The sequence below is a fragment of the Cyprinus carpio genome, chromosome B20 (genome assembly GCF_018340385.1).
Source record: "Cyprinus carpio isolate SPL01 chromosome B20, ASM1834038v1, whole genome shotgun sequence".
Classification (NCBI taxonomy): Eukaryota; Metazoa; Chordata; class Actinopteri; order Cypriniformes; family Cyprinidae; genus Cyprinus; species Cyprinus carpio.
This window is the reverse complement of record NC_056616.1, coordinates 981,040-995,755: the sequence shown is the minus strand read 5'-3', so window position 1 is coordinate 995,755 and position 14,716 is coordinate 981,040. Positions and strand designations below refer to the sequence as shown.

The 14,716-nt window shown below is 35.3% G+C and overlaps 1 protein-coding gene across 1 annotated transcript in view; it reads right to left on the bottom strand.

The window, feature by feature from the left end:
• fynb (FYN proto-oncogene, Src family tyrosine kinase b) overlaps window positions 1–11,704 on the bottom strand; it is a 50,969-nt gene extending 39,265 nt beyond the window's left edge. The window contains 2 exon segments of the mRNA XM_042747394.1: window positions 231–293; window positions 11,479–11,704. The gene's annotated coding sequence lies outside the window, so the exon portion shown is untranslated.
• Window positions 11,705–14,716: the final 3,012 nt, after the last annotated feature.

Sequence of the window (14,716 nt, the reverse complement as noted above, 5' to 3'; positions counted from 1 at the left end):
TGTTGTTGCATCCTATTCTTTGTTGGAGACCCACAAAAAAAGCAGAAAACTGTGAATATTGGTCAAATATTTTGCCATATGGCTTAGTGCTCGATCTGTAGTTATTAATGTTGCATCTTCAAATTCTGCAGAAATCTGCAGTGAGTTTGTGGGTGTCGATTTCATGTAAGCCTGCTATAGCTCATCACACCTTCCCTGACCACGCAACTGATGCAGTGTTTTACTCTCACCTGTATTCAAAGCACAGCACGATCCTTATTTCCTCCACATTGCTTTGTGTTCAGAAGAGAATCCTGAGAGAAACAGAAAGAGAGACACAGATTAATATTATAATGTGATAAACAGCAGCTTTATAGTCTGCTCTGACCTGGATTATAGACCTCTGTGCAGAACAACAACCAGAAAATAATCAAAGATAAATGTCAATCACTCTAGGACAGTTTAATCACAATCAACCTTTCTATATCCCCACACTCAATGGTATTAGCTGCTGTTTTTAGGGACAGATTACATCCCAGACACCCAGTGTAACCCCTCGCAAACAACTGATGCCCTAGTCAACCTTTTCCAGACCTCTGACTATCTGTACGGCTGCACTGTTTTTACCATTTCTTCACTAACTGTATGTAAAAGATGTACACATGGGTCAGAAAAAGTCATGCATACTGAATAAGCAAGCCATTTTCTGATTTTAAATCCACTTGATAATAATTGGAATATCTTAATAATAAGTTTATGTCAATGAATTCTCCAAATAGTTTTTCACATATTGCTTTTATATTTCTTTTACGTAATCGTTCAAAGCGGCAATTAATCGTTCAAAGTCCACTTATGTTATTCTGCACACTTAAGAAATGTTTTTTTTCTTTCTACATGTTATCTTAAGGGTTTTTCCATTGTTTTAGTTTTAGTATAACATTATAATACCATTCATATTTTTAAAAATTGAAAGAAGAAACCAATCCGATTAATTAGTGTTTTCAGCTTGTTTATTTTCATATAAAAATACGGCATGCGGTTGCATCAAACAATGGTATAAACATCATTCAATGTAAATTGTGATAATCGTAATTAATAATCGCAATAACAATTTCAAAGGAATAATCAACAATTATGATTTTTGTCGTAATCGTGCAGCCCTATGTGACATAATGACATTTAGCCTTTTTATGTGACATTTTCAATGTGACAGACACTGATAGCTTTTCTCATACACTAGATTGACAGATATCAACATTATTTGCCTGATAATTTATATAACGAGGTGCGAATACTGCCTGCCTTTTCTGCAATCTGTTTGAGATGACACAGTCTACATAAAACACGCACGCAAAAGCAAAGCACAGATGATAGAAATAAAATTAACCTCCAAGGAGAGCTATATTTAGGACAAACCCATTTTCTTAATTAGGTTCGAACCAACTTGGTATGCAACATGAATTATCAAATTCAATGATTTAAGAGTACAGTAAATTGATCATTTTTAAATGAAAAGCTACTGTTGGAAAGACAATTATTATAGAAAGCAACAACATCTGATCTGTTCTGTAACGCTGAGTTGGCAAGATTTAATAAAAAAAGGGTTGAAACAACCATAAATTAAGATTTGTTCAATATTACAATTACGTCATTTTGTTCCAAGCAACTGCTAGACTCTTGATGAAGAACTCCTACTGTATCTACAACATCTTTATCTCCAAAAACAACAACAACAAAAGAAACCTCAAAAATAAATTGTCTTGTCATTGTAGTTACTATGAATAAATATTATATCATGCTATACTGTATATATTATAGCCTAAATTAGTATTTCACAGAAAATAGCATCACACAACTTTGGTACTACATGATAATATTTTTTAATATACTTTTTTTGTTAACTTTTTATTTATTTATTTTAGGTGAATTCTACCTAAAGTGAGGTATTTACTGTAGCTTAGAACTTGTCCAGCCCAACTGAATTTAGAGCAGGCAATGACATTAAAATGTGACATCATGTCCCTTGTGTCACATAAAAAAAAAAAAAAAAAAAATTGGTGCACTGCCTTAATATCCTTCTATTCACAAAAAAGATAGCAAAACAAGCCGAGGGTTCAGAGACTGTATGTGTGGAGCAGGCAGAGGGAAATCTTTAATTGAGGGTTCTGTTGTATTTTTAGAACAGCTTGGATGCAAACTAGAGGAAGCGCTCGCTCTGTACAACTCACAGAAAGGAAAACCTTTCATTTTCTGTTACACGAGGGCTGTTTAAATCAAGCATTTTGAACTTAATTCTGTAGCCATTTTTAATTCCTTTTTTGAGTTTCTGATTTTTGACTATGCCACTAAATGTTTGTCTTTACCAGTTATGAGGGGGAAAGTGCTACTTAACTAATATGAAAACTACAAAAATTAAAAAAAAAAAAATAGTAAAAACAACAACAAAACAGAACAAAACAAAACTGCTTTAATGTCAACATATAACATAGTGCTAAACAAATAATGTCATTTAATACATCAACTGATAGCCCTAAATATACCCCAATTAAAATAAAGTCCAAATTCTAAATGAAAGAGCACTGACAAAAAATACAAAGAATTTAACTAATTAAAAAAAAAAAATTCAAGCTCAAAATCACACTGGTATTATGCTGTTTATTTTCTCCACATGTTCAGTCTTCCTCGCTCTAGGTCTAGTGAACTCCAAGCATGCACTATACTTTCTTTTTCTATCCTCGATTTGTCTATCTCTATATCATCATGTGGGGTTCTCGTGAAGATGCAGTCCTGAGGCTGTTGTGCATTCACTCTCACACACACACACACACACACACACACACACACACACACACACACAGACGCTTTATATGTTAGAGAGAGGGCAACTCAGACCATAGACAACGGGAGAAAAAAAAGCATCTCACATTCAAGTGAAGGTTATTTACTGACTGATAGTGGCATGGCGGGATATTCACTGCTGAAGACACAAAGCTGCACTGTTGCCTGCGAACAACACATGCCCACACCCGTACAATTGATCGAAAACACAGCAAGACAATTCACAACATGAATTATGCACAAACAACCTCCAGAGAGCAGAGGCATACAGATGTCTTTTGTTTGGGTCTGTATAATGTAAACACTTGACGTAGCTGAGTTTAGCAGGAATAAAGCGTATCATTAAATCCAGTAACACACCGACGTTCTTGGTTGAAGTGAAAATGCTCATTTTAAATCTGGAATAATCTGGTTTATAATTTGTTTTATATCCTACAATTCTGACTTTATAACTAGCAATTATGAGTGTATATAGTCAGACTTGCAAAATGCAAACATTCAGAACTGTGAGATAAAAAGTCGTAGTTACCTTTTTTTTAGTTTCTATTCCGTGGCAGAAACTGCTTCCATAGTAAAGAATGTAAAAGGTTTCTTTTTACAAAGTGTGTGTGTTTTTTTTTAAATACATTTAACATCACTGCACAATAAAAACATAAGAGACACACAAAACACATAATGCCAGTTTCGCAATTTACATAATTAATAGTACAGAAGTTACATACAGTAAATTAGGGGTTATAAAATCCTGCTTTCAACAGATGTTTCTAAATACCTAATATTATTTTCACACACAAGAGAAAAAAAAAAAAAGAAAAAGAAAAGGTGACCACAATTCCAAATAAGGCCTAATATTCTTCCTAGCTACAGCAGTCACCCGTTTCATTATCTTGCGATCTAATAAAAATTTCAACCAATGGTTAATATTTAATGATTGCTTAGTTTTCCAACAGGTTTTTTTTTGTTTGTTTTTTTGGCTAGAATTAGAACAGTTCTACATAATGTGGTGCAACATCCGTAATTGCTCCAAACATAATCCTAACAGAACGAAAATGGTATTTTGTCTTTTTACAAAGTGTTAAGTGTTGATACAGTCACAGACATGTGTCTGTTGGCCGATCAGAGGTGTTTAAGTCATGCGTTTCAGCGGAAGCTCACTGAGTTCTCCACTTTCATGAATACCTTCATAATAATGGACATTATGCACATAAATGATTCGATGTGCATTGTTGTCAGCTTCATGTATTGTATTGTGAGAGCTAAACTCAGTCAGTGAGCTCACAACGAACTTCCATGCGGTTCAATACACAATCGTATCTAAATGTAGGATTGAATTCGAAACTGCACTGACTGACGCTAATAGCCATACCAGTGGAAGGGACAAAGAAAAGTTCAAATACAGCTGTGCGTTAAGTCAAGCCCACATTGCATTTGTGACCTGTAACCATAACAACAGTGTCTAAAGTAAATACCAAAGATGGCAAAGTCTTTTCACATTTCACATAACAAAAGTTCAGTGAAGTGAAATTTCATCCATCAAATCTTAATTTCCAGATGGCAGCTTTTGAGTTGTGCAGCGAAGCATCTGAGTTTTGCCCAGACCACAAAACTAACTGAAGTAGCTCCAGTGGTGGACAGTGACCGGATCCAAACCTTCAGATAAAACAGAGATCATATCTGCTTCTCTGAAAGTTAACGAAACCACACATGAAAAACCCAGAACATGATAGACATGTACGTGCAGCTGCAAAACACACATGCACAGCTCCCTCGCACTGTATGACAGTTATCCAGTTGTCCAGCGCAGTTCTGTTCACACAGCATGGCTTTAAACAGACGTGCCGGTATTCTTTAATGTTATATATCACAATATTGAATATGCGCAATATTGTTACTGTGGGCACTTCTAAATACAGTGAATAATTTTTATTACAAATTATTCAAGTAAGCATTCATGTAGATCGGGGTGCATTCCCTTCAAAAACAAACGTAAACCACTGCGTCTTCAGCAGCTCAGATGTCAGGAGTAAATGACGATTGCTATGTTCATTATTACATCCAACAACTGAACACCTCAATCACTTAGGAGTCATTCTTGTCTACATCTGCTCCGGTGGTGAAACAATGGTGGACTGATGACAGTCACTCAGGGTGGGTCTTAGGTAAGCACCAGTCCAGTCTGTGCTGAAACGCTACTGTCAATCAAACTATTGTGGGAGGGGCCTGTCTGTGTGACCTCACATAGACAGGCATCTAGGATCGGCTCGATTTGAGAAAGGGGAAATGATTTAACAAGATTTAAAAAAAAAAACACTCTGTGGATTTTTATCATTATAGGGTGGTTATGTACACACACTGCCAACACACACTTCAGTTCAAACAGCTTGTAAAAAGTGTATGCCAAAAGTTACCACTGACCTGTTAATGCTAAACCATTAATACTATTAGTTTAAAGTGCTTATCAACATATATTCAGTTAATGCCTAATATTTAGCCAATGTTTTGTATCCAAACAAGCAGCGGTTCAGATGAAGAGGGTGTTTGATAAGAGACAAAACGTGGCTGTGTTTGTGTGCTTCAGCTTTGGCCCTGGGGACTGTGAGGAAGCAAACTGTTCCAGCTAATTGAATTCCTTTAGAAAGTCTGCTTCCCAGACAGCAATCACCATTACACACACACACACACACACACACACACAGTCTCTCTTATAATGACACACCATATCACTAAAGACAGAGTGGCAAAACCATATCCATTTTAATATTTAGAATTTAGGAGGCTTAGCTTCTCACCAAGACATATGATATATTGATCCAGACACAAGGAACACCCTGAACTGCAAGCACATTTGGCCATCAATTGTGTGAATGTGTGTAACTAAACCATGCAGCACAGAAAGACACAGCTGAGCTTCCAGCTCAGAAATTTGTTTTTCAAAAAACAAAAAGCCAAATATTACATCCCCCAAACCTCAATTTTAAACATTAATTCTGAGATAATTACATAGTCAAACTCAATTAAAGGTAACAGCTTGGGTTGTCACAGTTGTTATTAATTAAATATTTATTAATAATATTTTTATTAAAGAAAGGCATGAAAGTAAAGTATTGATCTCTTTTTTTTCTTATTGTTTGATTACTGTAATACCAACAACTCTATAAGCAGGTCTGTTTGGATGGATGTATACTGTGAGGCAAATCAAATTTAACACTGATTATTTTCCCCAATTTGTTTACCGAGGACAAACTAACTGCAAGTTCACATAAAAAGCATCTTAACCAGGAAGTTCATTTAATCATTTCATTTGTGTCACCACACTATACTACTGCTAATAGAACTATTTTAATTCTTGATATTTATGACATCCCTAACTGAGACCAAAGCCTATCATAAGCAGAGTCTTTTTCACAGGAAATTTACATATTTATCCAAATGGTATTTTTACACAGAGCTTCTAAACTTTTTCTGAAAATGATGTCATGAATTATTACAGACATGTTAGCAGACACACTTTGATGGCCTGAAATACAGCACTTACTTAGTTCAAGCAAATTAAACAGTCATGTTTATAGCAAACGGCCTGAAAAACAACATCTGACAGCGCATAAGCTTGTTTAGTTTGGTCAGTGGGACAGCACACTTGATATGCCCTGGGCAAGCATTTCACAGCTGCATTTGAATACTTGTGTAAAGTACGTTTCTGGTCTCAGGCTACAAAGTGGCCAACTGTTGAGTCCCTCTGTGTACTGGCTGATGTTCTCTCTCAAAGAACAGGCACAGGCTCCCTACACAAGGGCCGAGCAGTGCGCCGTGGGCCGTGGTGATATGTGATGACCTCAGCAGAGGCTGGGGGTGGGGCAGCTGAGACGAAAAAGAGCCTGACCCACTCTAGACTTTCCACTGGTCAACCACACACACAGAAAGAACAGCTGGATCAGAAGATGAAGACCTACAAGATCCACTTAATCCTAAAACAAAAAGTACCAACAATCTTGGATTTTTACTTTCTCAGAAGAGTATGCAAGAAAATGAATTCAGTCAAATCCTGGTGGATAAAATCTCAAATCTTGCAATATTTCAAGATGAATGAAACTGAAATGCACTGAGAGCATATACTATATGAGATTTTAGAACTTCTGAAAGATTTTTGTTTTTATTGGTAAGATTTTTGTTGACTAACAACCAAAATTTCAGTCTGTTCCTTACATACACACTATCAGTAATTAAAGTATTACGGTAGTGCTTTTATATATTTTATACATTTTCTTTTAGAAGCTTGACATTCTTGATCAGTTTTTGGGGAAAGTTACTTTTAAAAGTAATGCATTACAATATTGCATTATTGCCTAAAAAAGTAACTAATTATGTTACTTTGTTACTTTTAATGGAAAGTAATGCGTTACGTTTGCGTTACTTTTTAAATCTGGGCAGTGCTTGCTTGTTTATTTTTAACATAAAAATTTCTTTCTTTTACAAATGTAAAAGCCCTTTCACAACAAAACGGAAATGAATACACCTCAGGCTGAAGGAAATGTAAATTCATGTCTGTACAGTAGAGGGCGCAGCTCAAACTAATTGCATGAAGAATATGATGCAGGAGAAGAAAGTTCAACACTATTCAATAACAATAACACAAATGAAACATGAATGTGTCATTTTTGCTTATTAGTATGGTTGAATTGTATCTTCGAAGGTCAGTAGCAAAGACATTGGTTAATAAAATGGGATTAAATACATAAATGATATTTGTCTTTTTTAACATATCTAATGGTTGCAGGTTTGTATAATATTATGAGTTTGCATTTGACTGTTTTTATTCATTTTGAGGAATACTGAAACTTTTTTTGCGCAAGTGAGATGAGTAAATACATGTTCATATTTAGTCTAGAACTACAGTAACATGTTCACACACCGCACCCAACGCCTCTGCACTTACTCCCGATTTCTCCCAACATGGCAACACGAGAGCTGTCAGTCAATATATGGGAAACAAAGTAACTAGCGTTACTTATTTGAAAAAGTAACTCAGCTATTTCCTTTTAAATTAAGAATTAATGTGTTACTTTACTAGATACTTGAAAAAAGTAATCTGATTACGTAACTCGCGTTACTTGTAATGTGTTACCCCCAACACTGCCTATCACAATTTAATATGCAAGGACAATTAAAATAAGCCATTCGTAGGATGATTCTCCTGAAAAGTGTAAACGCTCACACTGGCTCAACCAATGGTGGATGAATTCGTTTGTCGCCCAAGGAAGGACTGGTGGAGCCGTCATTATTTTGGCTTTTCAGGGGTGTTTTCCAAAAGCAAGTTTCCTCGTTACCAACATAGTTCAATGATACTTTCTTTCCCAAAATCATACTTCTAATGAACATTCGTCACGATACCGCAAAGTTGTGTGGTTGGAACTACAGCTCTCCACCTGTGGTTAGAAGCATAGTTTCAGTTTCTTGTTTTGTATAATACGTGGACTTAAATAGATCATGCTCTTGAGCAGACTAAGTAAGCTAACATTCAATATGTACACAATTTTCATCTTATGTCTTTTAGTTTAAGAGAATGCAATTGCCATTTTTGAGGAGCATGCTTCTGCGAATGTGCTCTAGAAACACACAAACTGTTGTCTTTGTTCTGCTCCTTTCCCCAACATGTGACATTTTACCTGCAATATTATAATCAAGTTTCTGACATTTACCTTACACTCTAGAACACGTCTGGATTGCAGGCGGGGGAAGCCAAGGCAATGTCTGATGGCATAAGCACGTCTCTATGAGATGAGCCCCACACAGTATGTCTGCTCTCAGCACAAATCTGACAGAGGGTGAGCAAAACAGGATGAAACGATACTATCTAGAAATAAACAAGATATTTTCACCTCAGCAAACCCTCCTGCTTAAAGTTGCATCCCAGTCAAAACAGCAAGTGAAATATAATCCCGGAATGTTCCAAACATTCGTCTGTGTTTCCACGGTTACCTTTCCAGGCTTCTGCAGACTGATGTTATGACCAGCTGCTTCATTTTTGGACACTAACCATGTAATGCACATTATGGATATGACGTCTTCTATATGCTAAGAATTTTATTTCAGCAAGTAAGCCTCAAGAAGTACTGGATTAATTAATCCATACCAGAAAAAAGTCAAATATTTCAAAATAATTAGTTAATATCAAGCTGGAACATATGAGACCCACTAAGCCTACTTAATTTTTCCAGATGGAAGAGTTAGTGTGTATAACACGTAGGAGGGTAATGGTGGGTTGCTGTGTGAAGGTTCATGAGTGCATCTGATTATGATAGAAAAGAACGAATCAAACAAAGCAAGAATCAAGACTGCCTGGCAGACATACAGACAGGCTGCTTATCTAGTCAGCATTTTTGGGGTTTATGCACCAAAAAAATGCTGTCTAGGTAGGCAGCTCATAATGTTTTGTGACAGAGACACTGAACATTCAAACAGATCCAATTCAAAGTCGCTTTATCCTAAAGAAATGACTACCCAAAAACTACATTTGTGCCATAGTGGCAAACACATATTTTGTAATGGAACACATTCGCATGCAAATGAGATTTCAGAACTGATGAATGCTTTGCCTTGAAATAAAGTGCACAAGTAGTAGTAAGTTAATTAGGTCACACTTTATTTTGAGGCCCAATTCTCGCTATTAACAAACCATTAACTACGACTTTTGCCTAAACTACTGATTTGCTGCTTATTAATAATTAGTGAGGTAGCTGTTAAGTTCAGGTATTGGGTAGGATTAGGGATGTAGAATATGCTCATGCAAAATATGTACTTTCTGATACTAATAAACAGCCAATATGTTAATAAAAAGCTTGCTAATAAGCAACTAGGATTGCTTATACTGAAGTGTACTAATCGTAAATTAGTACATTTACAATTATGTTAGATTGTTCTCACTAAGTTTACTCTGAGTGAAAGCTATTGCTCTTCAAAGGTTACATTAAAAATAAAAGCCAAAGCTTCTGTATATCAAATGTAGAACCATTTAGGGCAAGATGAGTCACAGATCGAAGAAAAAGAGTGATGTTCTAAAACTGGTCGGTCTCGGTGCATTTAACAAACATGAACCAGAACATGGTCTTGAACCCCAATCAGTTAACTATCTAGAACACATTCTGAGTCAGATGAGGACATGATGCTCAAGACTGCTGTCTGCAACTTTTAAGAAGCAGCAGTATTGTTGATCATTATTATAGCTGATGAATCTTTTTTGTTGTTGTTAGAAGAAGAATGCTTTTTTGTAGTCATCATATAGTGGTGCTGTATTTTTTAGTGAAACTGGAAACAAATCTGTGGTTCTAGAGTGATTAGTCAAATGGTGATTAGCCCAAAACATCTATATCCAGAGTGCCCACAAGCAAAGACATAATAAACCAACCAAATAAACAATTGTAATAAAGATTAATGACAATTTGAGCAAGGGATGCTAGGGAGGGACAATCTACAGAGAATCGAACTGGACAAAAATTGTAATAGTCCTACACCTATGTGTGCTAAATGAGTCACTGGCAGCACTCCAGACAGGCTGACCAAGAGGTGGGAGTTTTTCAGAGACTCTTTTTTTTGGAGGTTATGTCAGTAGGAGGTGAAAAGTGTCTTTTAAAGTCGAGAACCATTTAATCAACAGATTAGTTCAAAAACACTTATTCGTTCGGGAGCGAAAGACCACCAAGACCTCTGCTTGAAAACATGCAACACCTGATCCTTTTCTGACTTTTGTTTAGAACTAGTTTTGTTGGAGGAGCAATAATAGGCTAATAGATAAAAGATAAAAGAGAAACTGTCAATCCTGTGTCTGAAATGTAAGTTACTCAGTAACAATTAGATCATTTATATATATATATATATATATATATATATATATATATATATATATATATATATATATATATATATAAAGCATATACATTATGTGTGTGTATTAGTGCTGTCAAACAATTAATCGCGATTATACAAAATTAAAGTTTTTTTGTACATATGTGTGTGTTGTGTATATTTATGTATATATAAATGCACACACATACAGCATATATTTTGAAAATATTTACCTGTATTTACACGTATATTTATATTCATATAATTGATATCAAATATCAATATATTTAATATATAACCTTAGCATACTTTTCTTAAATATGCATGCATGTGTGTGTGTTTATATATACATAAATATACACAATACACACACATATTATGTAAACAAAAACTTTTATTTTGGATGCGATTAATCATTTAACAGCACTAATATATAGTTGACGCAGTTTAAGCAACAATAACCCAGCAGGCGTCAATAAACAAATTTTGCTCTGAGGGTTTGAGCTGAGCTGAAGTGAAGGATGCGGACTGCAGGTTTATGCCGACACAGCAGAATAACTGAGGCGACTAAATATCGACTGCGTCTAAAAATATCAGTCACAGTAAAAGCAATATTGTGTCTGCAGTGTTACAATCACTGCATGCAACAAAAAATCACAGCTGCAGCATACTTAGGGCAAATCCCATGACATAGACTTTTTATTACTATATACATATGAGTATATGAGAAGAATGAGTGCATGAATTGAAATGCATTGGATGGTGAGCAGCACGCTTCCATTTCTATTAAACTACAATAACCAACACAAATAATGCACTTACCCAGATAACAGCCTAAAGTCCTGTCTTGATGTTTTCCATGGTACACAAACCAATCACAAAGATATCCGTGATGGTGTAAAGAATAACAGGCGATCAGGGAACGGCGAGTAAACAGCGGATATTATTCAGCGCTGCGAGCGGCCGGCTAGTGATGATGGCGCAGCGGCGGCGGCAGCATAATGAAACTCAATGGCGCCGCTGCGTTTGGATTGACATCTCCTTCAGCCAAAAGAATGCGTTCAACACGAGCTCGAGCATTTTATTGGCTGAGACGGTTGTCAATCAGCCCCCACCGGGGGTTATAAACAGGGTAGGCGAAGGACTGAACACGCCGGGGCGACTGACACACGTGTCGCTTTATTGACTCCTTATCGAGGGTTTTCAAGCGTAGCGTTGAAAGAAGTTACAGGGAATAGCGGTTCGAAATCGCTCCGTCCATTAAGAAAATCCATCAGATGAGGTTACGCCTCCTGCGTAAACATTTAGCAACAAAACCCTTAATGCATTAATGACTAAAATGAAGTATTGCTTTAAAACTGCAGCCACGCTTATAATAAAGAGAATGTTTTCGTTGGTGCTGACACCATCATCGTCATCATCATTATCATCATCATTATTATCATCAACATCTTTTTTTTTTATATAATTTCCAAAATGTTTTAACTATGTATGTATGTAATGTGAATATCTTTATTATGTTGTAAGTTTTAATAAAAACACAGTAAAGCAGTCGAGGCTATGCTTTAGTGTGATTATAATACTCCACTGTGTCTAATGCATTTAGGCCTAGTCTATATTCATAATAAGAAGTTTCTATGCCATTTTAAACGATAATAATTATAACTACTTATTCCCGAAAATAGCTGTTGTGTGTTGTATGATGTGCTGTGTACGAGTAAGTTAAACAGACAGATTTAGATGTGCTGATGTTTAATGCAGTCTTTCATTATAGGTTCAAGAGCCTTATAAAAGTGATGTTTGGCTCAATGCTTCCATCTGTCGACCAGTCTTCATATTTTAGCCACAATGAAATGGGGTTTAGGTTAGAGGTTAGTATTTTGTTTTAACACTGTAACTGACTGGTCTGATGAGATCTTTAGAATCGGCAGTGTGCTGGGATTTGCACTGAAAACACACACACACACACACACACACACACACACACACACACACACACACACACACACACACACACACACGCACACACACACACGCACGCGCACTTATCTGCTACACTCAAAAAAATAAATTGTTGAATGAACATGATTTATTCGTAGCACCCATTATGCATCTAATCAAATCAAGTAAACTTGCACTGCTTCGAATAATAATTTAGTTACAAATAACAAGAATGAATCATTTAACATAAGTAAATGTGTTATATTCTTATTAATCAGACATATTTCTATTTTTCAAATCAAACAAGTGGCTAGTTGACTTTTTTGAGTATATGCTTGTAGGGATTCTCCATAGGTGTCATGTTTTTCTACTACATTTTCTACTACACTTTTTATCGACATACACCTAAACCTGCCCCTTACAGGAAACTTTCTGCATTTTTACATTCTCAAAAAAAAAAAAAAAAATAATAATAATAATTCTGTATGATTTATAAGCTTATGACATAAGTCCCCATGAGTCTGTGTGTATTCAGGTTTGAGTCCCCATTGGGAAATATAAACAGATATACACATACACACTTATATTCCTATGAGGACATTCCATATGATTAATGGTTTTTATACTGTACAAACTGTATTTTCTATCCCTTTACCCTAACCCTGAACCCATTACACAAAACTTTCTTCATTTTTAGATTATGTTTGTAATATATATGTAAAAGCTTGTTTCCGCATGGGGACCATATAAAATGTTCATACAAAGTCCAAATTTACTAGTATTTCTATACTTGTGGGGACATTTGGTTCCAATAATGTATAGAGAATACTAGTACACACAGAGAGAGAAAGAGAGAGAGCTCACAAGCTCATAAGTATAGTTGTGAGTATAGGGGAACATTATCAGTTAATAGCAAATAAATGTACTTTTTCTGATAACTCCGAGTTTAGATCTAGCAATTTTAACTTTTCCCCCCTCATAATTCTGTTTACATCTTCCATTTTGTTTGGTTTTGTTCATCCATAAAATAACAAATAAAAGTATATTACTTTTTATCTCACAATTTTGACATTTTCTTGCAAAATGTCAATTAACATCTTACAATTCTGACAATTCTGACTCTGATCTTACAAATCAGAACTGTGAGATATAAACTCAAGTCAGAATTGTTGGATAAAACATTTACTTTTGTTTTCTTTTATAATCTAAAGTTATCTTTTTATGTTTATTTATTTCTTCATTCATTCATTCTGTGTTGAAAATAGGCTTCCATTAAAAAAAAAAAGTTACAATCATTAAGCCTATTAGTTAACAGGACCACCTTCATATGTTGGAATTAGGAAGACAACCCTGTTAATTTGTCTTAAAAAAAAAACACCTTACAGGAAATGTTGAAAGATGAGGAGACACATTTGAGGTGTCACTTAATTGTCTCAGTATGCTAATTAAAAGGGTTTTTTTTGTATTACCAATGTATGTGGAAGGTCTCCAAAACAATACTCAGGCTCTGTATAAAGGCTTTCAGTCTGAGAACACACTGCTTTAGTGTCAGACAGATGGGACGGCTGCAGCTGCTGTCACACACTCATTGAGATGCCAGTTGTAGTCTTGAGTCCGTGGATAGTGTTTCATGACCAGAGACACGTAATGTATGTGCGCTTGCAAATGGCATCTAATCACAAAACAGTCTATGGCTACAGAACACAGCAACTATTAACAAAGACTATTACAATTCATTTACACTTTACACATAACCTCATCTACATTAGCCAGCTACTTTACTTTGGTGACTTGCAAATCAACAAAATTTGTACCAATGTTTGACATAAATCTTAATCTTTAAATTTATAAAACATATATTTAATACATAATTCCATGCATAAAATAATTCAAATTTACTATTAATGGGCAAAACCCACTTTTAGTTTTATAAAAAAAAAAATATTCAAAACCCAGTAGTGCATATGCATCAAATGAAATGATTTGGTAAATACACTATAAATTACACAACCACAATATTTTAGAAATACAGAAGACCCCAGTAAGGTCATTTTAGTTTGGTCAACAGGTCATGCAAAAATAATCAAGATTCAAGTACCATTGTTCTCCAGAAGGTGGC